Source organism: Meriones unguiculatus, chromosome 1, assembly GCF_030254825.1.
Source record: "Meriones unguiculatus strain TT.TT164.6M chromosome 1, Bangor_MerUng_6.1, whole genome shotgun sequence".
Classification (NCBI taxonomy): Eukaryota; Metazoa; Chordata; class Mammalia; order Rodentia; family Muridae; genus Meriones; species Meriones unguiculatus.
The window spans coordinates 177,183,493-177,207,595 of record NC_083349.1 but is presented as its reverse complement, the minus strand read 5'-3'; the positions used below and the strand labels follow the sequence as shown (position 1 = coordinate 177,207,595).

At 41.1% G+C, this 24,103-nt stretch overlaps 1 long non-coding RNA gene across 2 annotated transcripts in view; it reads right to left on the bottom strand.

The window, feature by feature from the left end:
• The window catches only part of LOC132649059 (uncharacterized), a 235,756-nt gene extending 212,564 nt beyond the window's left edge, over positions 1-23,192 (bottom strand). Inside the window, exons 1-2 of one of the 2 annotated variants that reach the window (XR_009587494.1) lie at positions 22,888-23,192; positions 11,554-11,628 (exon numbers count right to left, since the gene is read on the bottom strand). This is a non-coding gene — a long non-coding RNA (uncharacterized LOC132649059). The remainder of the gene's footprint in view (positions 1-11,553; positions 11,629-22,887) is intronic. The other variant, XR_009587493.1, reaches the window with a different exon arrangement.
• Between the last annotated feature and the right edge of the window lie 911 nt (positions 23,193-24,103).

Genomic DNA, 24,103 nt, shown 5'->3' with positions numbered 1-24,103 from the left:
GTACAGTTACTTATTTTTCTATATTGTATAACTATCTGTCTGCATGTATTTGTATGTGAGAAAGTGTGTGTGTGTTCATGAGCCATTAACCTCTTTTTGGAAGCAGGGTCTCTCCCTGGAAACTAGGATTTGCTAATTAGCTTGGGATGTCTGGCCAGTGAGTCCTAAGGATTGGTTCTGCTTGGCCTCCTCAGCATTTCAATTACAAATGCACACCATGATGTTCATATTTTTCCATGGGTGCTGGGGGTCAAACTCGGGTCTCCAGAGCTGTAAGGTAAGCATTTTACCAACTGTGCTACCTCCCCACTCAGTTTTTTAATATTAAGGTACCAAGTAGATGGTCAGTTAAATTATCTTTTTCAGACTACTTTGTTTTCATTTGGTGTTTTTCTAAGATAAATGAGTAATCATTTTATCAGAAATGGTGATTACTTCCCAAATATGTCTTGGGTATGAAAGGAAACCTTTAAATAAATATAAATGATCTATATGGTCTGTTTTCCATCTTCACATAACCTGATAGCTCTTGTCCTCCATGTTCTGAACTTTAAAAGATCCATGCTATCTTTTTGCCTTTTTGTGTGCTATCATTACAAAACAAAAAACAAAACAAAAAAAATGCATTGAAATCCCAGGGGCACCAGTGAACAGGTCTTTGTGTATATTATATGTTCAGGATTGAAAGCACCACTACTTTGTGCTTTAAAGAGCAGAATGACTGAGAAGTTATCGTTATTATGGGTCTCAAAAATCTAGCAATTACTTCTGAAGATCACCAACCAGCCCAAGTCCTGACTACAAACAAACTTAAAAGAACCTCGTAGAAAAATGACCATTTGGTCACCTTTCACATACAGAATGGGAGCGGCTGACATTTACTGAGAGCCTCCTATAAGCAGCAAGCTGTGCTTGGTGCTTTAGCTGGATTAGGTCAAGTAAATCTCACAATAAAACTTCCATGAGGTAGCAACTACTGCTCCTGTTTCCTAGGTGAGAAAAAAAAAATGTGGCCAAGAGAGGTTAAGTCATTCAGTGGAGTCACAAAAGTTCATCGGCGTTGAGAGGGGGATTTAAATTCATACAATTTGATCCTGTCACCACACCACCTTTAATGAAAAATAGGTAAATGGCATCCCTATGCCCCAGTACCTAAGCATACAGAATACTCTAACAGTTCAGACGGAAGACTAACCGTACCACATGTGCCAGTGAGGCCCAGCACATGTCCAGCTACCTATTTAGGTCAAAAGGCATGAGGCTTTCTGGGCACAGGTATTAAAGGATCTGACGAAGAGATTTTGTCTGTTGATTAATTCAGGACTTCGATAAATTGCCCTGCCAAACTCAAGTGTTATTTCTTCAGCACTTCCACTTCCCTCCCTGAAAACAAGTGAAAATAAAGCATCTTGGCTATCTAGGAGAAATGACTGCACGAAATAATGAGAAAGCACCATGAAAACTGTAAAGTACTTTAAAACAATTATACCATATGCTAAGCAGTTTCCAAAATAGCGATGCCTTCAGATGTCCTTGAAAAGCAAATGAAACCCAGCTGCTGGAATGTTCTGCCAAGGAGGAAATCCAGCTCTTGTCGAAGGAGAAGGCACATGTAAGAGTCCCCAAAGATGTACTGCACAGAAAAACATGGAAATCTCTTCAACATTTTTGGTGGTTAATTCTCAAAAGGTCTCAGTGTCTTGAAGATCAAACAAGGCAGTTTTCTTTGCCTGAATTTGGAAAAATACACTTAAGTGATGTGTACATAACAGTTAGAAATATAAATTGTACTCACCTATGGAGACGTGAGATAGCCAAGTTTACCAAAACTTCTCAGTATTATTCCAAAAAGAATCCTGTTCGTTAAAAAAAAGGAGACTTCTAAAATGTACGTAAGACTTCTAAAAGTATTTGTGTGTGTGTGTGCGCACACGTGTGCATGTGCATGTGTGTGTGTGTGTGTGTGTGTGTGTGTGTGTGTTTCTGTATGTTTGCAGGCACACATATGTTAATATAGGCCAAAGGGCAACCTAGGGTGTCATTCTTGAGAATGCTGTCTACCTTTTCTTTTTGCAATAGGGTTTCTCATTGGCAAAGAACTCAGCAACTGGGCTCTGCTAGCTGTCCAGAGGGTCCCAGGGCTCCTCTGCCTGCACTGCCCCAGTGCTGGGATTACGAGCCCAGGCCCACCTGACAGGCATTTGTACAGGTGTGCTGGGGGTTGAATTCTAGTCTTAGTGTTTGCAAAGAAAGTGCTTCACCGACTAAGCTACCTCTCCACCCTCAGGAGGACCTTTGTTATTGGCAGTAGTGGTTTTCTGGTTGTTTGGTTTTTATCCTTTTTCTTTTTAAGAATGAAAGTAAAGAGAGTGAGGTGTCTCTGGGGCACTGTGAGGCTTTGGAAGTGACTCAGCGCCTGACAGGGAGTGACAATTAAATGCCTGCATGGAAAGAATGCCAATGAGATGAAGTGTTCTCTTTAACTTCAGAAACAGGACAGAGCTACCACAGAAAGCAAACACTAAATAAGAGTGGGGAACTGTGGGGTGGAAGTTGCTGAGAGTGGGGGACATTGGAAGTGACCCACAGGCTCTTGCAATGACCTGAGATGGTGGCCTAAAAACTAAAGAAGCCCGTTTAGATCTCAACCCTCCTCACTTACTTTCATTTCTTCTCCCAGGGGATTTCAGACCCCATAGAACAAGCTAAAAGGAACTGGTGAGCTGGCCACTGGGCAAAGAAATTTTGGGAAGAAGTACTCATATCCTCTCACTTGCAGCACCCGTATAAAATGTGTGCATTTTATAAACAAAGCTTGAGAGGTGGAGGGGAGACCTTTGTCCCACCTGGCCCCATGAGCACCCTCACTAAAGTGACCTATTTCTGGATGCAAGAGCAGGAGGTTGTCCATAATAGATGAGAAGCAGAATTTAAAGTCTCTTAGGATAAAGAAAATCCAAACCCTAAGTAGCTGGTTTCTATCTTCAGCTACTCTTAGCCATTGAGCTCTGTGCTAAAACCACCTTCAATTTCTCCTGTTATAACCTGGCCTCCGAGGATGGGTGAGCTTGTTTAGTTCCCTGATAAAGACTAACGAAAACAAAATCTATTTCCTATTTTCACCTACTTATTTTATACCTCCTTCCTAACAGAAATCCCAGCAGCTGTCTTCCACATTCCCCACTGAGAATGCTCTCTCCCACCCCGGAGCCATGCCATAGAAAGAATGAACCACTTTGATGCTTGCCATAGCTTCTCCCACATGAAGTGCCTAGCATCCGAGTGAACACAAGGTCTATTTTCTCATGTCCTATAAATGTGACCTGAAAGGGGTAAAATGTGGAGGCTTACTATTTCCCTATTAAGTTTTCAAAGCACTGCATTGGGCTTCGTTTCTGTTTGTGCCACAATAAAATCAGGTGTGAACAGCATTTGTAAAATGTCTGTCAGCAAGTGTGTTCTTCATCCATAAATGAAACTCTCCAATGTTCAAAAACTGATTTCCGTTAATGAATGAGGTGTGACATTCTTCCAGTTCTCCAAAAATCTACCTGAACCCACAGCAGCTGGCTTTTCCCTTGAAGACAAACATACCTACTGATCTAGTTGATATCCTCTTGTCCTAAACATTAAGAAGCAACATCCACAATTAATTTAGGCTTCCCGTCCCTTTTCATATTGGCATTCTTATAGGAAAAGGGAGGAAATGATCTATGTTTCATCAGCCAGCACAATACTAATTTGATATTTGAAACTGCTTCTTAAGGAAGCATCCTATGGTTTTTTGGAACACTTTGATGCTCTCCACATGATTTTCCTTTGTCCTCAACCATGGTCAGTACCAGAGCCCTCCGCACACAGAAGTAGGGACTGAATGCCATGACCAACAATGAAGTTGTCACTGCCTCCAGCAAGCTGACTTCCACATCTGACCAAGAGAGTAACAGGTATTTGAGTTAGGGCTGGATGAGCAATTCAATAACTTAGTAGAGCAAAAAGAAGCCTGGAGCTTAAGAATCAAATCCCATAGCGACCTTGGTCAGGATTTTGCTCTTTTTATGGGCAGCTTAGTAGATAAGGGTCAGTCTTTTAATTTACTTAACAATTTGCAGAGAGCTTTCCCATTGCAGTACTTAATCGTGTCTCTCAACTCAATTTCCTCATCCACACAACTGGGTTAATACAACTTATGGTACAGGTCTATCACAAGAACCAGATCAAATGTGCATTTAAGATGCTTACTCCCATGAGTGGCACATGAAAGTGAATCATGGTGTTTGCACCCACATGGCTCTAAAATAGTTCTGTGGCTAAACCTTGGTTCTCAACAAAATAATGTTGGCTGTCATAAACTTTCATGCCCATCTCTTGAGAACAAAAGGAAAAATAGCTAATGAAAAGCAGTTCTCTAATTTTGACAGTTTTGCTGGGTAGTTTCTAAAGAGTTCTGGCATCTTAGAATGTTGTCATTTAACATTTCATTTAAGTGTTCCTTAAAGCTTATTTTAAGTTACCATAATACAAATATTTTACATACAATAATCTTTCTACTATGATTTGGTGGGCTCCATACTGGGATGAGTCCTCAATGTTTTTCTTTAAACATCAATGTGAAAACTCCTAACAACCATGCTTACAAATACCAGACTTGAAAACTCTTTGTGCAGAGAGCCTTAATTATGAATAGTTGGGAAGATTAGCAGAACACTGAAGACTCTCTGTTGGCCACAGAAATGTGTGCCAGGAAAGAGGAGGCCTTAGATATAAAGACACGGACTTTCTTTTGAAAAAACCCAGTCAACTGGTTCACTTGGAAAAATTCCTTAAAAGGAACATTTATGGCATACTTTTGTATTGTGCTTGGCTTCATTTTATTTTTTGAACAAATATTTGTAGAACCTTATACTTGGGCCGTATTTTCTTTTGTAAAGTTTTTGAGATTTTAAGAAATAATGTTCCCTACTTTGTGGGAGAACTTAAGGAATCAAAAGAAACTGTATACAGGGTTTCAAGCCTACCTTGACTCCTATTGGTTGCATTCCTGTCGCTGCTAAGATGCCATCTCTTAGGTGAAGCCAGATCTTCTGTGTAGATTCTAGATACTGTCACTGTTTGCCAACCCAGAAAAAAATGGCTTGTGGAATTCTTCCCGTCTGTCCTAAAACATCTCTGTCTACTAGAACACTTGTATCGCCACACACACTGCAATTTCTTTTAACTACACTCAAACGAGAGAAACCTTTGAGCTTGACCTGCTTGTTTGGTTGGTTGGTTTTTTGACTACCTGTTGCCATCTCACTTCTTCATCTCCTTTTGCAGGAACCTCAAGAACTGGCTTTTCTTGATGTTTCCAGGTCTTATACCATTCTTTCAGAAGCTGCTTAAGCCAGAGTTTACCCATCACTACTCCTCCCAGTTGGGGGTAAATGTTCTTGTTGAGATCACTAACACTGTCCAACTGTAAAACCCCACCAGCAATTTTCCTTCTCCCTCTCACTGGATATGTCAGTGGTATGTGATGCTATTACTCATTGCCCTCTACTTGAGACACTTACTCTTTTTTAGTTACATATTTATTTTTGTGTGTATATGTGGTATGGGGGCAGTGTATGTGTACAAGCATGTGGTGCACGCATGCATGTGACTATGTACAGCCATGTGAGCGCCAGTGTGTACATGCAAAGGCGAGAGGAAGACATTAAATGTCCTACTTTATCATTCTCCACCTTATCCCTTGGAACAGGGTCTCTCGTTGAACTGGAAGGTTCTAATTTTGTCTAGACCAGCTAGCCAGTAAGTTTCCCAGATCTGTTTGTCTCTATTTCATAATACTAGTGTTGCAAGCACAAGTAGCTATGCCCAGCTGGGTTTCTTTTACATGGTTGCTAAGGCTACAAACTTAGGTCTTCATGCTTTCTCAGCAAGGGCTTCTACCCATTGAGCTATTTTGCTAGACCCAAGACACTTCCTCTCTTGACTATTCTGATACTGAACCTTGCTAGTTTAAGTATTCACTTCTCAGAGACTAATGTTGTCTTCCTTTCCCAGATTTTTTTCTCTCTTTTTTCCTTCCTTTCCTTCCTCCTTTTTCCCGCCTTGTTTTTTGGTTTTTGTTTGTTTGTTTGTTTGTTTTGTTTTACTTCTTAATGCTAAGGAAACAGAACTGAGAGTCCCTGTCTCCTCTATATTAGCTACATTCACTCCCTTAATAATTTTATTCTGCCTCGCAGTTCTAGTAACAATGCAAGAACCCCTGTATCTCTACTTCTTGTTTATCTTATTACCTTTTATTTATTATTTATATGTGTGGTGTGTTTGTGCATGTGCATAGGTGTGTTGGTCTGAGAACAACTTGCATGAATCAGTTCATTCCTTCTATCATGCTCATCCTGGGGACCACACTCCGGATGTCAGGCCAGGTGGCAAGTGTCTTTATCTACTGAGCCATCTCGCAATATCTGAATCTACATGTTTAATGCACAAATACTCAACACAGATTCACATATGCACAATGTACAACCAGCTTCATAGTTGCAATTGGCTCCCTAATAGTCATGTCCAATTCAATGTGTCCAAAGCCAGAATCTCAACATTCCAACAGCCACCTTAATCAATAGCAATTTCACATCTTCAGGCGATGACACCACAGCTTCATTCTTTTTTATCTTATCCACTACATCCAGCCTACCAAGAAACCCTGTTCAATTGCACTTTCAAAACGTAATGAGAAGCAGGCAACACCTCACCAATGGCCAACCCAAGACCAGAGTTATTTTATCTCTTGATGCAGCTAATTACCTCCTCACCTAGCTTCTATCCTATCCCACTAAAACTAATTTCAGCATAACATTTCAGTGGACCCTTCTGAAAAAGCTGGCTCTCCCTTAACACATTAGAGTGACTCTGACTATATTCATATTGAAACCAAGGTTTTCGTTAGTGACTTGTGAAGCTGCCAGCTTAACTTTGCAGTCTTTACTTTAGCCACTCTGGCCTCCATGTTGTATTCTAATGCACCAAGTGCATCCCTGCCTTTGGGCCTTGGTAGCTGGTATCTTCTCTGTCCCTGACACTCTGCCCAGGCATAAAGTTTTGGTCTTAGTTTTCTCAGGTCTTTGCTCAAATGGTATTCCTGTGTGAAATTGCAACCAGGCATACTCCCTGAATCTTGAATCTTTCCTTTTTTTTTTTTTTTTTTTTTGGTTTTAATTCAATATCTATATGCTGGTTAATTGTTTACTTTATACAATCTAGGAACTTTATACACTATCCTAAGAGGAGAAAGTCTCTGCTGAGGATTGTGCAGGTCAGAGTGGCTTAGAGCAATGTCTACAAGGGACTGTCTTAATTGCTCCTTAGTGTAGGAACAATCCTTAAGAGGCTCTGTGTATTGTGCGCAATGCCACTCATGAGCAGACTATCCTGGATTGTATGAAAAATCTAGTTAAGAATGAACTAGAGGAAGCAAGTCAGTAAACATCTTTCCTCCATGGTCTTTGTTTCAGTTCCTGTCTCAAGTTCCTGCTCTGATTTCTCTTGATGATAGGCTGTTACCTGAAAGTATAAACAAAGTAAGTACTTTCTTACTCAAATTGGTTTTGGTCAGAATATTTAATCACAGGGACAGAAAAGCAAACTAGAACAATCTACTACCAGAAACTGAATAGATTATTTATGAGTTTCAAATATGTTCATTGTCTGTCTCCCTCTGTTAGAATGCAGGTTCAACAACAGCAAGGGTTGGTATATGCCTGAATCACATCTTGTCTTTTTGAGTCAGATTCTTATTTCACATAAACACATACTATTAACGCAAGCACTGGGTATTGGGCTGATGTCAATCAATGCATGGGCTTCCACAGAAAGACACTAATGTAATAGCATGCGCCTCTATGAAATAAGAATCTGATCCAAAAGGGCTTGATAGAAAATTGTATTTCATTGTCCACTTAGATCATAAGTAGGATACATGAATATATGCCTGTTTGTTGGAAAAGGAAGGACAGCCTAGATAAGCCACTGGTGGTAAACAGAGACATAACACAGGGGCATGCCTTTCTCTGTTGCTTTAAAGATTCAGGTGACAGATCTTTCAGCTGATTCAAGGATGAGTTTGAGCAAGATGTGGTGGCTTATTCCTGTAATCCCAGCACTTATGAGGCTGAGGCAGGAGGACTGGCCATGAGATTATATATTATTATCACTGTAGAGTGAGTTCCACATCAGTTTAAGCTTCAGAATGAGACCCTATCTCGCAAAACAACATTGAAGAATACAAACAAAAAAAAAAAAGAATGAGTTCAGAACCGACTACATTAATGAGTTCTAAGAAGTCAGGAAGAAGCTGAGAGCTTGATTTAGACCAAAACAAAGTCACCTCAGAGAAAGTCACAGTTTACGGGATACTTTCTTTCACTATCATTAACAATCGTGTGTGTATATGTGTGTGCTGTATGTTTAGCTTTGTGTGAGGGGTGATGTAAAATGTGAACATGTGTGTGAAATTGGGAATGTACATGTATGCACATTTGTGTAGAGGATGGAGTTCGGTGTTGAGCGTCTTCCCAGTTGTTCTCCACCTTATTTTTTGAGACAGAGTCTCTTGTGAAGCTAGATCACTGGTTCTTCTGGGCTTGCTGGCCATTGAGCTCTAGGAATCCACTTGTCTCCCTCTCTCCAGTGCAGGGATTAGTAATTTTTCACACGGGTGCCAGGGATCTCAAGTCCTTATGCTTTCGTGGTTAAGTAGCCCTTATCATCGGCATCTCAGGGAAAACCAGGGAGCACTGCGGTCTTGATATATGACCCTATTCACGGTTTAACAGCACCTGGCAGCTAGTTATTTTATTGAAATTATTATATTTATTATTATAATTATAATTATTGTGTGTGTGTCTGTGTGGGGGTGCACGTGTGCACATTGATGTTAGGGCACATGTCATGGGCATGCCTGTGGAGATGAGAAGACAACTTTCAGACGCTGATTCTTTTCCTTCCACCATGCGTTCCAGAGAACATCAAATTCAAGTTGTCAGGCTTATACAACAAGGACTTTCATCCACTGAGCCATCTCACCAGCTCTAGTGATCTTGTTCTAGTAGCTATTTCTTAGTATCCAACCCTTTTTGTCAGCAATCAGAGACTTTGAGAACAGCACTCAAATGCCTGTACTAAGTCTTTCAGGTGACTCTGATGTCTGCTCATGTTTGTGAACTACTGACAAATGAATGGCTCCTCTGTACATTTGTGATGGCTTTCTTTGTCAGGCTACATTAAGGTGCAGACTTCTTCTGCAGAGAAGTACAATAACTTTGCTATGTCATCCAGCACCCAAAAGGGACTCAATGAACTTCTCTCATGTACGAACCTTTGTGAAATCACTCTGCCTGGGTGTTCCACCTCAGATTAATGAGAGTGGTAGACAGCTCACATATTCCAGAAGCCTAATTTAACTGATTTCACAACACTTGTGAGTTGCTTGGCTCCAGGCTCTTCCTGTTGAGATTTATGAATCTGAAATTTAAGAAACCATTTTTTAAAAATACCTTCAGGTTGACAATTTTATTGCACCAGTGGATATGACCACACTGGAATGTGAAGTGAGGGGAGGAACCCTGGAAACTGAAGGTTGTAAGAATTTGTCAAAAAAAAAAAAAAACAAAAAACTTAGTAATTAAAAGTGCTGACCCACAAGTGAGTCACTGAGAGCATTTTGCTTTGATTATTCACAGGAGCACCATCATTTGGAGAGTTATTTATTTAAGGAGAAGATTTATCCAGTCTACAATGTGAATTCTCAAAGGCCTTGCTTTCTGGGACCTCAGATTCCTGTTAGTGCTTTAAAGGAAGCCCAGGGCCTCATCTTCTATATGATGAAGATCAGTCAATCTACTCAAGACTCCATTGTTATGGACAACATCCCAACTCTGTCTTAGAGTCCTTTGATTGTTTTTGTAGATATCAATTCTACAAAATAAATATGAATTAAGTATCTTCTTGTGGCCAGCTCCTGGATTTAGACCTGGAGATTTATAATAGTCTAATACAGCCCTTTCCTTGAAGGAGCTCAATGATTGAGATCCTGTCTCCTTGATCTGTAATATTTATCTTTGGCTGACCTTGAACTCCAAAGAAGCAATGAAAAGAATAAAGAACTATCAACAAAGAGCTATCAGACAAGCAAAGATTTCATCACAAGTTGCCCAATGTCCTCACTCTGGCAACTAGTAATTTGATCAAGGACACCTTGGTGATAAAGAGTTTAATAGTATATTGACCTTGTTGATTGTAGCGTGTAGAGTGCGGCCTTAGTGTGTGTGAGGCCCTGGGTTCAATCTCCAGTGTTATGCTGTATTAAACAAACAAACAAACAAATGTTCTATTTCATGTCACATTCATATTTTATATTCAAATATGTGTGCACATGAAAATGCTAAGTTTGTAAAAAGGCAATTGAAATTTGAATTCAAAGTTAGCAAAGAATGAAAGTGAACTTTGGGCAAATAGTATTTTGTATACACACACACATAAACGTTTCAATAGATTTACAACAGAAAGACATGCAAGAAGCGGTAGCTTCTGTCTTCTTCATTATTTGAGTATGAGGTTTAATTTAGAGGCCTGGGTTTTAAAACACTCATAGGTCACCTTAGTAAATGTTCAGGTTAAGTCAATAAAGTCATGTGACTGCTGAGAACCAAGAAAAAAGGCAGGCCTCCACTCAGACCAAAAAATAAAAATAAAAATTAAAATTAAAAAAAAGGCTAAGATTTTGGTGGGGATGGGGAGTAGATAAATATATGACCAGCTCAGAGAGGGCTTCTAAGGAATGAAGGCTCACCAGATTATTAAAAGCTATAGAGATAAGAAGCCATATTTGACCATTCAACTAACACTTTAAGCTCTTGTAATATATAATGAATGACACTAAGTCATAAACACACCTTAGTGAAGATGACAAAATGTTAGTGTTTTCTATTCTGTTATTAGAATAACTATGAGAAACCTTAAGGATAACAGCTCCCAATGCTCTATAATATGGACAAGTTGGGTATAAGAGGACCTTTTAATTAGTTGATATTTTTTTTATATTAGAAAAAAAACAGGCCTTGACAATTTTTAAAAATTTTGCAGTACTGCTGTAAGACAAACTCAGGTTAGCCAATACAATAGTAATGAAAAGATAAATGGATGTCAGCATTAAGTCATGGCTTTAAAAAAAAATGAAGATTGATGGAGAGGTTTTGGGTTTTTTTTTTTTTTTTCCTGGAATGCTAAAGCTGGCTATTGGTAATTTTGAACATGATTAGCTAATTGTTCCTCTTAATGACTTTAAAACTATGACTAAAAGTAGGGCAGTAGGGTACTCAGTTCCACTGAGCTCTCTTCTAGAGCTCTGAGTAGCAATAGGTGCATTGTAAGAGTCTTTCTTCTCTCTCCTTTATCTGGCTGGAGTGTCAGACTCCAGATTTGGAAACTCCTAAACATTGCTGGTAAATGTATCATAGACCATGACTCACTACAAAAAAAGGACAAGTGTGTAAATTGCCTTACCAGAGGAAAATCTTCTGCCAATCCTTCCCTTTCTTCCTAGGACAAGATTTCACTTCTTTTTCTCTGATTCATATCCTGAGGAAATTAACATGACACAAAATGGCTGCTGTGTTCCATTTAAAAAATGTCTCCAACCCATGTTTAGAACACATAAGCTTTTTTAGATCCAGAGAATTTGTCATCTTCCCAAGAATGCTTTCCTCCAAAACGCCTTGGTGTCATGTAAGAGAACAAAATGCCAACCATTGAATGGGTGCTCTACATAAAAATCCCTTTAGCCAACGGACCTGTACCTGCAACATGGATCTGTTTCATTAAAGTTTTAAAGCTGAAAACCAGCAGAAGCAAGAGTAACATTTAATCCAGGCCCACTGCCATCCAACATTCTGGTTGCCCTTCTAAAGTAATAGTTCCTGCATTAATTGAGAGCTTACCGGAATTCAGGTTCCACTTTAAGTTTTCCATGTATTATTTCAATGAATCTATATAAGTTCATGAGGTAAATAAGACCCTTTATGGACCCTAACCACATTTCAGGGGAAAGAGGCTCAGAGTTCTGAATGAATTTTCTCAAGATGATGTGTTAGGTAAGGCACACACTGGGCCTCAAACCTCCAGCTGTTGGATACCAGAATACAAGCCTTCTGTTTCCTTATTTAGTCCTTGAAAAGGTCAAATCACTACCATCTCCATGATGCATACAAGAAAGAAAACACTTAGGAAAAGTTAAGCGATATGATCAAAAACATGAAGATTACTGACATGTTTGATCTGAAATCTGAGTTCAATTGAGGCAGGGTCCCAGTGTTCATATTCTGTTCCTATAGTTAGGAACTTTCCTTACACTCATTTCATACTAATCATTCCCAAGTCAACTTAGAGAAACAAATGCATACTCTGCACACCTCATGAGTTCACAGCCTCGAGACACAACAGGAACTACAGTGTATTATGATCTGAATACGTTCTGAAGAGATTCTAGAAAAAGGAGGGATTAGAGAAAAAGGAAGCTAAAGGAAGCTCCTTACGAATGAGGTCAAATGAAATGATGGTGACTAAAGTTGACTCTGTTTCCTGACACCTCCCTAGCTATTTTGTAGGAAGATGAAAAGTACTCTGAAGATCCATGGAAAGAAAGTATAACCCTAGCACTTAGTGGGAAGGCTCCAGTACAGATATGTGTCATGATCAGAGCAGTGAAGAACTGAAGGAGAGCAAAGAATTTTTTTGAGATTACACTAAATGCTCCTAGTGATGACTCTCTCTCTCTCTCTCTCTCTCTCTCTCTCTCTCTCTCTCTCTCTCTCATCTAGTAGGTTTCCAAAGAATCCCATCAAAGGCAGACTGGAAAAGTTATAAATCAAACCCACACTCTCTCTTTATAAGGAAATGCAAAAGGGCAAAAGGGAGGGGGGTATCTCAATTTCAACATTTTCTAGGGGTTTTCCATGCAATTTATAGGAATAGAGAAGGAAAAAAAAATAAGGTTAATTTTAGTAGCAGAGCTTTAATGGATAAATGAACTCAAATTTTGACAATTTTCATCTAAACCATGCTCTATTTTTGTTTCACCTAAAGCATGGGCTCAGAGTATTCATTTGCTAAGACTTCTATGAGAACAGTATTTTCAATAACCTATAACATTTGAGGAGGTCTATGGGACCTCACTGGCCAACAACTTCAAAAGAGACAACTCAGTTGTTTTTTGTTTTTTTTTTAATTTTTTATTTAACTTTTATTAATTACACTTTATTCATTTTGTATTCCCCATAAGCCCCTCCCTCCTCCCCTCCCGGTCCTATCCTCCCCCACTTTCTGCATGCATGCCCCTCCCCAAGTCCACTGATAGGGGAGGTCCTGCTCTCCTTCTTTCTGATCTTAGTCTATCAGTTCTCATCAGAAGTGGCTGCATTGTCAGGGTTCTAGGTTATCTCCATGAATAGTCCTTGGTTGGAGTATGAGTCTCTGGGAAGTTCCCTGTGTTTAAATTTTCTTGTTCTGTTGCTCTCCTTGTGGAGTTCCTGTCCTCTCCAGCTCTTACTATTTCCCACTTCTTACATAAAATTCCATTCACTCTGACAACTCAGTTTTTTATCTGTTAGCTTTTTTATTTGTTATCCTGTTGTATCTAGTAAAAACTGCTTTATTACTCTGCTAAGTGCACATAACATTGAACTGACTCCTAATGACTTACAGTCATTCTCTTCAATTAATACATCTTTCAACCATCAATCGAGAAGCTTCTTTTTGCAGAAGGTGGAGATAGACACAGAGACCCACAACTGGCCAACATACAGAGGATAAGAGACTCTAGAAAGCTCAGCTCTAAGTAAGACATCTCTATTGTCCATGCTCCTCCCAAGGCTTGGGAATCTTTGTGGAAGAGAGCATGGAAAGAGTGTAAGAGACAGTAGTGGTGGTTTACCATGAGAACACTGGTCACAGCAGAAGAGTTGCAAATATTAATTAACAGCAGTTGAGACAACGCGAGCAGGGCCTACACAAACTCAACACACGTAAAATCCCAGCGTGAGGAGGGGAAATGGGCATGAAATTCCACCCCTTGTTAAGGAGATATTGGCAATTGATAGTCAATGATTGGCTCCTGGTGAGTTGACCACATGCAATGAGCCGCACAAATTATACTTAACGGGTTTTTAAAAAAATTAAAAAAAGACACAAAGTTGAGTGGGTAGGGGCAAGGATGGCCCTCATAGACAGGGGAAGGGAGTGAATATGATCAAAAAACATTAGAAAAACATCTCAGAGAACTATTTAAAAATGAGAATTAAAAACAGTATTTTCCTACTATCTAGGAATCAAGATTTCAAACTGTTCTCCAGTATTCTGAAATAAAAGTTCTACCATTATTCATGAGTGAATTAACATGATTCGTTAATAATTGGGGAAAGCGAAATCTGCAAATATTTCCTATAGCACCCAGTGTTCATTCTACTGCATACAGGCTAAGTGTCTTTTGCCATACATTTCCTGCTTGAGAACAGGAATCTTAGGCTATTTCTCTCACAGCTCCAGAAGTCAGCAATTGAGAAATGCAAACAAAGTCCAGCAAAGGGACATAAAACCAATCGAGGTAGCCAGCAGCTTTAAGGAATACCAAGCCCTAAGGGGGAGAACAACAGGTAAAGAGACCACAACGCACTAAACTTCTCACACATCAGTGGGTTCAGGGTACTTTGGCAGCAGAGATAAGAAGAGACTGTGTTATCCCCACAGTGAAGCCTCAGAGAGCAGAACTGAACAAAGTCTTGAAAGAAGAGCAGAAAGCCAGCTGATACGTTCACAGAGCTGAGAGGAGTTTGTGGGCAGGAAAGGGGGAAGGCAGGCTCCAGCAGAGCGGTATTGTGCATCCTACAGAACACTGACTTTCCCTGGAAGAACCTACCTCCACCCAGTCTGCTGGTTCCAATAGCATGGCCCGTCACATTCTCTGCTTTTGCTGGGACATCAGACTTCCCAGAGGTTTTGAAAAATTATCCAGCCTCCCGAAGGGAGGAAGTAGATCTGAGGGCAGATTTGGCAGTGGGGGAGGGAAGCGAAGATGGGGGTGGGGATTGAGGCTTCAGGATCAGGGGTCGGGGATTGGGGAAGGATAGAGAGGATGAGGTGGAAGGAAAGGTCACAGTCTTTGGTTCAGGTAAATTTTGGAACCTGGTGTACTCCATATCTTTCTGGAGTTTGGGTTTGTAATCTGATCTATACTTACAAACACAAGACCCTAGCCAACAACAGCAAGACCTTAAAAATAACATCTCATATTACATAAACACAGAAAAGGGCCAAAGGGGCTGCTTGAGACTGTGTCCCTCAAATCGATCCTTCCCCATTGTGCTGTTTAGTTCTGTGTCAACTTGAAACATGCTGGAGTCATTTGGGAAGAAGGAGCCTCACTGAGAAAATCCCCTCATGGGAGTGGCCTGTGGGGGCATGCCTTTTCGATTGAGGACTGATATGGGGCGCGGGGGGGGGGGGGGACAGGTCACTGTGGATTGTGCCATCCCTGGGCTGGGTGGTCCTGAGTGCTATGACAAAGCATGCTAAGCACGCCATGAGGAGCAAGCCAGTACCTGCTGTTTCTCCAAGGTCTCCACTTCAGTTACTACCTGTAGGTTCTGCTTGAGTTCCATGCCTTGACAGGCAGCTCCTTCAGTGACAGACTTCAAACTTTAAGATGAAATAGATCATTTCCTCCCCAAGTTGTTTGTGGTCCGTGGTGCTTATCACAGCAATAGAAACCCTAACCAAGACATTTGGCTCAATCTCTTCATTGATATACGGCCACACAGGTGTGCGTGTGTATCCCATTGTCCCCCATCCTACTCTCAACAATTTATCGAGATCCGAACTCTTCCCCCAAACAATTATTCCACCCCTAAGACTGCTTTCCTTGCTTTCTGCCAGCTAGTTAGTCTCAAGGTAATCATGGGGGGTTATATTTGGTGGGAAAAAATATGGAAATAGAAGAAGAAATTCATGACATGACCACAGAGTAATGACTTCATTGTTTTTTGATTTACTCAACAAGTTAGTCCCAGCATGCACCTGCTGCTGGAGTAGGCTATGTGGAGACAAATGAAGCATTCTTCTTGGCCTTAAGCAACTTACCAAGTGGAGTGAGAAATAGCACAATTTCCCAGCATTCGTGTACCTCAAGTTAGCCATCTGGGAGGATGTGAGCTTATTATTTTTATAATTTCCGGTAAGTCTTTTTTAAACCAGTCATGATACAAATGAAAACATCCACTCACAATTTTATAGCTACATTTAAATTTATTTTTAATAAATAAAATGGCCTCATTAGCTGAGCCAATTGGATGTGGCACTTTGGCTATTTTTTTTTTTTGAAAATGTAAAATATATACCAAAGACAATTATTTTTTTTTCTCTCACTAAGTATCTAAAAGGAATCTGCTATAGGTCCTGAGTCCTATTATCGAGAAGAGGTACAAAGCTGTCTGCCCGAGGCTAGACAGCATCACTGCCCCAGAGGGATTTATCGTATTCAGAATAGATACGTTTTAATGCATTTGTTAAAATAACAAGTTCTGGAATTTTTGTTAACTTTCCAGACAGGCATATACCTGCCCAGAGGCAGGTCCCAGGGTCACCTTAGGTCACATCCAGTGGTGTCTCCCAGCTTTGGGATTCTGCGGTTATTCAAACTGGATTTCTCCAAGTCTGTGAAGAGCTGAAGAGCTAATCTTGTCCTGGTTCTCTCCCTATGTAGGTCAAATCCCATCCCAGTGAGGACCCTGCCAATAACCACCTCGTGACCTGGTTATTTTAGATAGCCTGATAAAATGAGAATCAAACTCGACCTCCAAGCCAGAGTTGCCTGTTACAGAATTTGACCTGAATACTATTTAAGCAAAGTATGTCCGTGTCATAGTTTTCCTTTTTTTTTTAAATCTTCAAGCCATGAAGTGAGTACAGAGCAGTCATAGAAAAATTATCAATGAGTACACCAAGTCCTGATCACTGACTCCGCTTGCCTGATGAAGACTGCAGAGTCGTGGTCATAGCTATGCACCTTCTGATAAGGATGATTTCTGTGCTAGCCAGACTGACAGGACAGGCCTGTGCTCACAGCACTCAGGAGGTAAGCAGGAGAATTATGAATTCCAGGCTAGCATGATGTACTTTATAAGGTTCTGTCTCAAACATACAATAACACAGAAACAAGTTCCCAGCAAACACCCCTTTCTGAGAATGGAAACTCCCAGAGACCGTTTGCTATATTTATTGAGTCCTCTGGTTAGAATGGAAGTTCTACCAAAGTATGAAGCCTCATGCCTAGAACCACACACAGGCCATAGAACGTTTGATAGAGACTTGCTGACCTGTCAAATAAATAACGGTGTTTGTTAAGACTCAATTTCATACCCTTTCTACAGCAGTTGAAAGTCTTTCCTCTGACCCATTAGTATAGCTTAGAGTTCTCCAAAATACTTGTGGGACACTCTCTTTGCTGCTGTCATTATATCCATTTTACCAAATTAACTGGGGAGTATTTTACGGCAGGAACTATGTTTCATAACATCACATCCTTTGTGTTAAAATAGTAAGCATTCAATAAATGCCTGTTCCTGACAATTGAGAGAATGGCGAGAAATGTTTCTCTTGTAATTACGAGTGTTACGGATTTATGACTGAACATCATATCTCAGGTTCTGCCTGAACTCCCGAGCCTCCCATAGACCAAACTGAAGAAGCCATGAGTCACTGCACTTGGAGGGGAGGGGCGTGTGTTTGTGCAGGATTTCTTTCCCGACCTCGATGAATCATGTGTATAATCACCCAAACTGCATCCTGTCTGGGGAAGTAACCAAAACCCCTATTTCTGGCCCAATGGCTTTTTGGTTTTATGAGTAAATGCCGCTGGCATGCCATTAAATAAATGCCCTCAGAAAGCCCTCAGCTAGTGTCATACCTACAATAGCAGGGGATGTGACAGATCAGCCATGCCTGGAGAGCACGAGGTGAAGGGCTCTCTTTCTCAGCTTGTCTCTACCTGGCGCTTTGCCCCCAGGATCTGACTGAATGTTGTGATGCTCTTTTCCAAACCATAGGTCAAGTCATTCTCTTGCACACAGTGAATGGGCACCACACCTACAGAAAAAGATTTAATTTTGTGTGTGTGCATGCATGCATGTGCAAGCATGCGTCCATGTGTGTGGAGGCCAGAGGCCAACATTGGATGTCTTTTCTCAGTTTTTCTCCAGTTTTTTTGGACAGCGTCTTTCATTGACACTCGAGTTCACCGAGTCAGTGAGACTGGCTGGCCAACGAGCCTCAGGGATCCTCCTGCCTCTGCCTTTCCCATGCTGCGAGTACAGGCATGTACTGCTACACTTGGATTTTTTTTTTAACAGGGGCACTCAGGATTGAGCTCAGTTCCTCATGTTTGCACTCAAGAATTCTGTCATCAGAGCCCGCTCCCTAGTGTAACACCTAACTTCTTTTTAATTCTTAAAAGGTTTAGGTGTAGCAATGTCTGCCTACATGTATGTATTTCATGTATATTCCTGGTTTGCAAAGAGACAATAAGAGGGTATTGGGTCCTCTGGAATTGGAGTTATAGATGGTTATGGGCCACTATGTGGGTGTTGGGAATTGAACTCAGGCCTTCTGCAATAGCAGAAAGTGTTCCTAAGCACTGAGCCACCACCACCACCCCCGGCCCTAAGACCTAACTTTTCAACCTATTTTTCCAGAGTCCTCTAGAATCTGGCCTTAGTCTACTACACTCATTTCCTCTTCCTTCAATACGATCAAACCACTGCCCATGAATGACTTTTGTGAATATATATAAAGCTTCCCCTTCACTCTGTAATTTTGTTCCCTCTATCACTCTTACACTGCTTTCTCCTCCAATTTCTAAATGGTTAAAACCTATATTCTCTCATATCTCACCAAATAGTACTTCCTCTACACTGTTGGCCAAGTTTGCCTGACAAGAAAGACTAACTTCTCCTTGGAGGATGCTGAAGGCTGTGTTCTCATCTGAGGTTTCTAAAGTTTATTATAGACACAGGCACACATGACTCTCTAATAAGTCATGGCTTGGAGAAGCTAGAGTCTTGGTCACTGCAATAATCTTTCAACTAGCAGTGTGAGGTAAAATGCATGGTCAATATAAAATCAGGTTAAATGGAAAATCAAATTTACTCCCTCAGAATCACCAGAGAAGGCTCAATGTAGACGTTTCTTACTCTCAGCTTTCTCCTTTTATCCTTTACCTCCTTTCATGAAAATGTAAGATTAAGGAAAACTCTGGTCTCTGAAAACAGCCATTGTCTTGTTTTATCATACCAGGCTTCCTTCCTCCTGACATCCACCTCCTTGTGGCCTACTTTGCTAACAGATGTCATAAGCTCAGGGGGGAGAGATATAATTTTGATATTAACTTGAATTAAGAAAAAAGAAATGTAATTAAAAGTAGATCTTCTGTTTCCAAAAGCAAACTTTTTAAAAGACAGTAGATTCTGCGCACAAACACTTTCCTGTTGCAGGATATCTGTCCCATTGTGCCCATCTCTGGGCAGATGGAGAGGAGAGCATTGATGCAATAAAGCCTTGCTTTGTTCGATTACACAGCACCATGCTTTCTTTCCATTCTGCTTACTCGCACAGCCCTGGTGCTGAGAATGGGGACAGAGAAGATAAGCCTGGGTTCACCCTAGCCAAGGGCAGATAAGACCGGAACAGAGCGTCAAGAATTTTCTCCCTCCAGCGTCTTTTGGCAGTTGACAGCATCTAGGGCAAGACTTGGTGGCACTCCTTTCTTGTTTGTCTAGTGGCTGCCAGCCCCTACCCACACCACTTCATGACTGTACCACCACAGGCCAATTTGCCATTTCTTCCTCAGCTAAGAAAGCCTCATAACACCGGCTACAATAGAACATGCAGACTTAATAAATTTTAACATGTTTCCCACACAGGAGTTGTAGTCACAAATTCAAAGATCCCTGTTTTTGTTTATATCGTTTTTCTCATTTCTCTACCTTGGTGTTTGCAAGTATCTTTAAAGGTCCAGTAATGGGTAGTTTCAGCTTTGCAGAATCCACTGAGTCTGTCATAACTTCCCAGAGCTGTTTTTGTTTTTTTAATATATATATAAGAAAATGTAGTTATGGACAACATTTACACAGATGGAATTTTACTCCAGTAAAACTTTGTAAAAACTGTAGTTGACCAGACTTGACCCATGGACCATACATACTACTCTCCGGTAAGGACAAAACAGCAGAGGTAGAGAGAAATATTTAAATTTGTTTTCTGGAATAAGGCATGATGCTGGTAAACTGTGTGAGCCTTGCTGATGTCTCCTTAGGGTACCATCTGAAATTAGAAGGTTTCCACCCTGTCCAGTGTCCTCACCACCATCAGGAGAGGCATAGGACAACCTTTCTCTGGACCACTCTTCTCTAGGAAAGACAGCTCTGATATTGTTAAAGAAAATATCAATCACACTTGTGGTAAAAGGTCACTACATTTTTTTAAAACAAATTGGTCCTTTGAGCAAGATGAATTTTAATGGATTGGTTTATTAACCTAAAGGTTGAACTAGACTGCAAGTAACTAAATGATTTGTTCATAATTAGTATTATTTATAATTATTTTACTTGGGAAAAAATATCACCTTAAATGTCAGGATGTTTTTTTAATTGCCTCAGATGAGATTCAAAATAATTGACTTTGCAAATGTATTTTTTTAAAACTCATTAAAAATACCTGAAACTGTTGACAGGCTGTCTAGAAGAGGCAACATATCGATATTCATTACTATAGACAGAACAGAAATTGATCTATGATTTTTTTTAAGCCATGTGAATTGTGGTCACTTCTGGACTCTAAAACATCAGAAATGCTGATGAAGAAATTCATGTACTTACTCTCCATTAAATATGCACTTTGAATGTACTATGTGAATATTTATGCACAGTTTTCATTAAGTGCAGAATGGATATATGTTTGAAAGGGGAAGAAATGTGTGTGAATGCACACACAAATCTATGTGTGCACATGTGGGTCATATGTATTTGCATGTGTGTGTGCTTGGTGATTTTAGAAAACAAAAACAGCCTTCTACATATTGTACATTCAAATAGGATATTAACTTCCTGCAGGTGAGTAAGTGTGTGGCTGAAACTTATCATCTTTATATTTGTTTGTTCCATCCTTTGACTGGCAGAGGTGAAAAAAAAAAGCAAGAGAAAGCTTCTTTTCGTTAGCAGCTGGAACAAAGATCTGAAATAATTTCAAGATATGGGGGCATCACCAGAAGAAACGCAGTGGAATCATGATGATAGCACAGCGCTTGCCAAGTCACAAACCACTGATGTCTGCAGGTCAACAGTGCTCTTCAAATGCACATTTAAGATGCAAGGAGGAAGAGTTGTGAGAACTCCAGGTGGCGGATGAAGGAGAGGTATCAGAGACTCACAAATGGTCTACACTGCCTTCCCCATATGCCACACTGCTGCTCAAAGCTGAGAGAAAGGAGAAAGAATACGGCTACAGGTGTCAAAGCCAGCTAAGGTTCTCAGAGGCGACCTCCACCAGCCTGACCCAGGGCACAGACCCAACTTTATGTCTGACACATTGCAGTGCAAAAAAAAAAAAAAAAAATTACAAGTGACCTAGAAAAAAACATTCTCAAAAAGGGAGATAGTGACGGGATTATTATTATCACAGCCTGTCATTTGCTTCTTCCAAATAGTTCAACCATATGCCCAAGACATGACATTGACTCCTGTGTCCAGGACACAGACAGCTCAGTCCCCCAGGCACCATGTAGACACCATCAATCACTCATCTGCATGAGAAACAGAGCCGAGGCTGGAAAAAGAACATTTGATGCTGTCAAAAAAGGAGCGAATATGAAGTGTCCCATTCATCAAAGAGATTACTTCTCAAAGTCTGAGGAGCTGTGTGTATAAACTGTCCACAAATAGTAGAATAAGATTTGAGTGTGGCTTTGCATGCATACCGTCCTCTCCAGGATTTGGCAAACTCCCTGCTGAGAGCTACAAGGCTCTATTAACTGATTAATTATTATTAATGCCAACTTTTATTTAGCTAGCAATTATAATCTATTAAGAGCATTTCTTCGCATCCTCTTACTCATTCAGCCCTCGGAACAATCCTGTGACGCTCGTCAGTGATATATTATTATCTCCCCTTTTTAGACAAAGGAAAGCGAAACTCCGGGGTTTCCTTGCTTAAGCTAATCCCGCCAATAAATGGCAAGTTCTAGACTAGAACACAGACTTTTTGACTGCCGGTCCGCTTCCTAGAGTGGCTGTGGAAGATCCAAAGGAAGAAAGGGAAAGTGGTTCAGAATGGAAAGAACCTAGAAAAGTCGGCAGAACAGAATTCCTTCTAGTTTAGGTCAAAGTGGGAGTAGGTGTGGCCCTATGACACAGAGCTAGGATGATTAGACCGACTGTGAGGCGCATCTGCTCACGCTGAACTTCCTTAGGCAACCGGACGCTCGATGTCAGTCTCCCACCCACTCTTTCCTTGTCAAGTTTCTTAGGCAGCTAGTTGGAACCAACTTCAGACTGATTGTATTTTCAAGCCCTCCCTCTCTCGGACTGCAACCTTTCTCTCTTTCTTTCTTTTGTCCTCCATTGATCAACCCACCCCTGGCCCTCCTCCTTTCCTTGATGCTCCCAATCAATGCCCCTCTCCACTGCCTTCCCCCTTCACCTCTGCTGACCACCCTCATTTTCCATCCATTTCTCCTGGTCAGGGGCTCTGTGCCTCTTTACCCGTGAGCCTCCTGGTTATCCTCCCTCTGTCTCTCACCTGTACTCAGCAGCCACAGGCATCTCGTGGTCTCGCCTCAGATGTCTTCTTTCTGTCGGTCTGAGGGCTCTAGCCCTGCTCCATGGCCTACAAGCTGGAGCTGTGCAGTCTTCAGGCTCTTTGTTACTTCACTTCCTTGGTTCACAGCGCTAGTAAATAACAACATACAAGCAAGGATTGTCTCAGCTATGTTTCTCGCCTGCAGCCTTCAGCAGTGTTATCTCAGACCCCAACATTGCAACAAAGAAATCTCACAGTTGGGTTAGTGCAAACCAGTACAGGACAGGAGCAGAAAACTTCAGCGCTTCCCAAATTGTTCAGCCCCAGCTGCCCTCCAGGGGCTCCCCCTAGTGGGAGATGCTGAGCACAGCAGGCCAGTACTAGGTTTGGGATGGTGCCTTGGAGTGGGAGGAGGGGAGTGTTGCAAAAAGAGAGAGAGAGAGAGAGAGAGAGAGAGAGAGAGAGAGAGAAAGAGCACACACTGTGTTCTTCTGTGAGCAACAGCCTCCATGTGAATTGCACGACTGAGATTCTCTGAAATGAATCAGGGAAATCTTTTGGAGGGTCAGGGTTCTTGGGGGACCTGGAAGTGTTTGTGTACAGGTGAACGTGATCCGGCTAGAAAATAAGCTTGCAGGGCTTCTACCGTATAGGGACACGGTGATTGTCAGTGATTTGCTGCTGCTGTGTGTCCAGTTTGCACTGGTTTAAAAAGAAATGTACCTCATAGTCACAAAGTCATACATGGCTGTTCTGGAGAGGAGGGCGTAGTCTCTGAAGTCTGAGAAAAAGCATGATGGTCCAGTCTCCTGACCCCTCCTGGCCTTTTTGTGTCACAGGAACCCTGGCTACTTTCTTCTGCCCACTGTGATGAATACAGACTGCATATCCAAATAGCATGCTTCTCCACAGAGATGCAGTCTCATCCATTCTAACTTACCCAGCAGGCAGGTAGGAAGTAAAAAAATAAAAAATAAAAATAAAAAAATCAATAATTCTCCTCTGCAAAGAGGCAAGCGAATAATGCTGCCAGTGCTGCTAGACAAACCATCACTGGAGGGAACATTTTGGAACTGGTTTTCTTGATCGCCTCCTGCCCGGGGACCTGCAGACTGTGCTTCATCTCTGGAAATGAGGAGAGAGAAGCTGAGTTCAGCCTCAGGGCAGGACAGTGAACTGCACCCTCAGCCACAGAAACTGGTTCTCTCATTCCTCA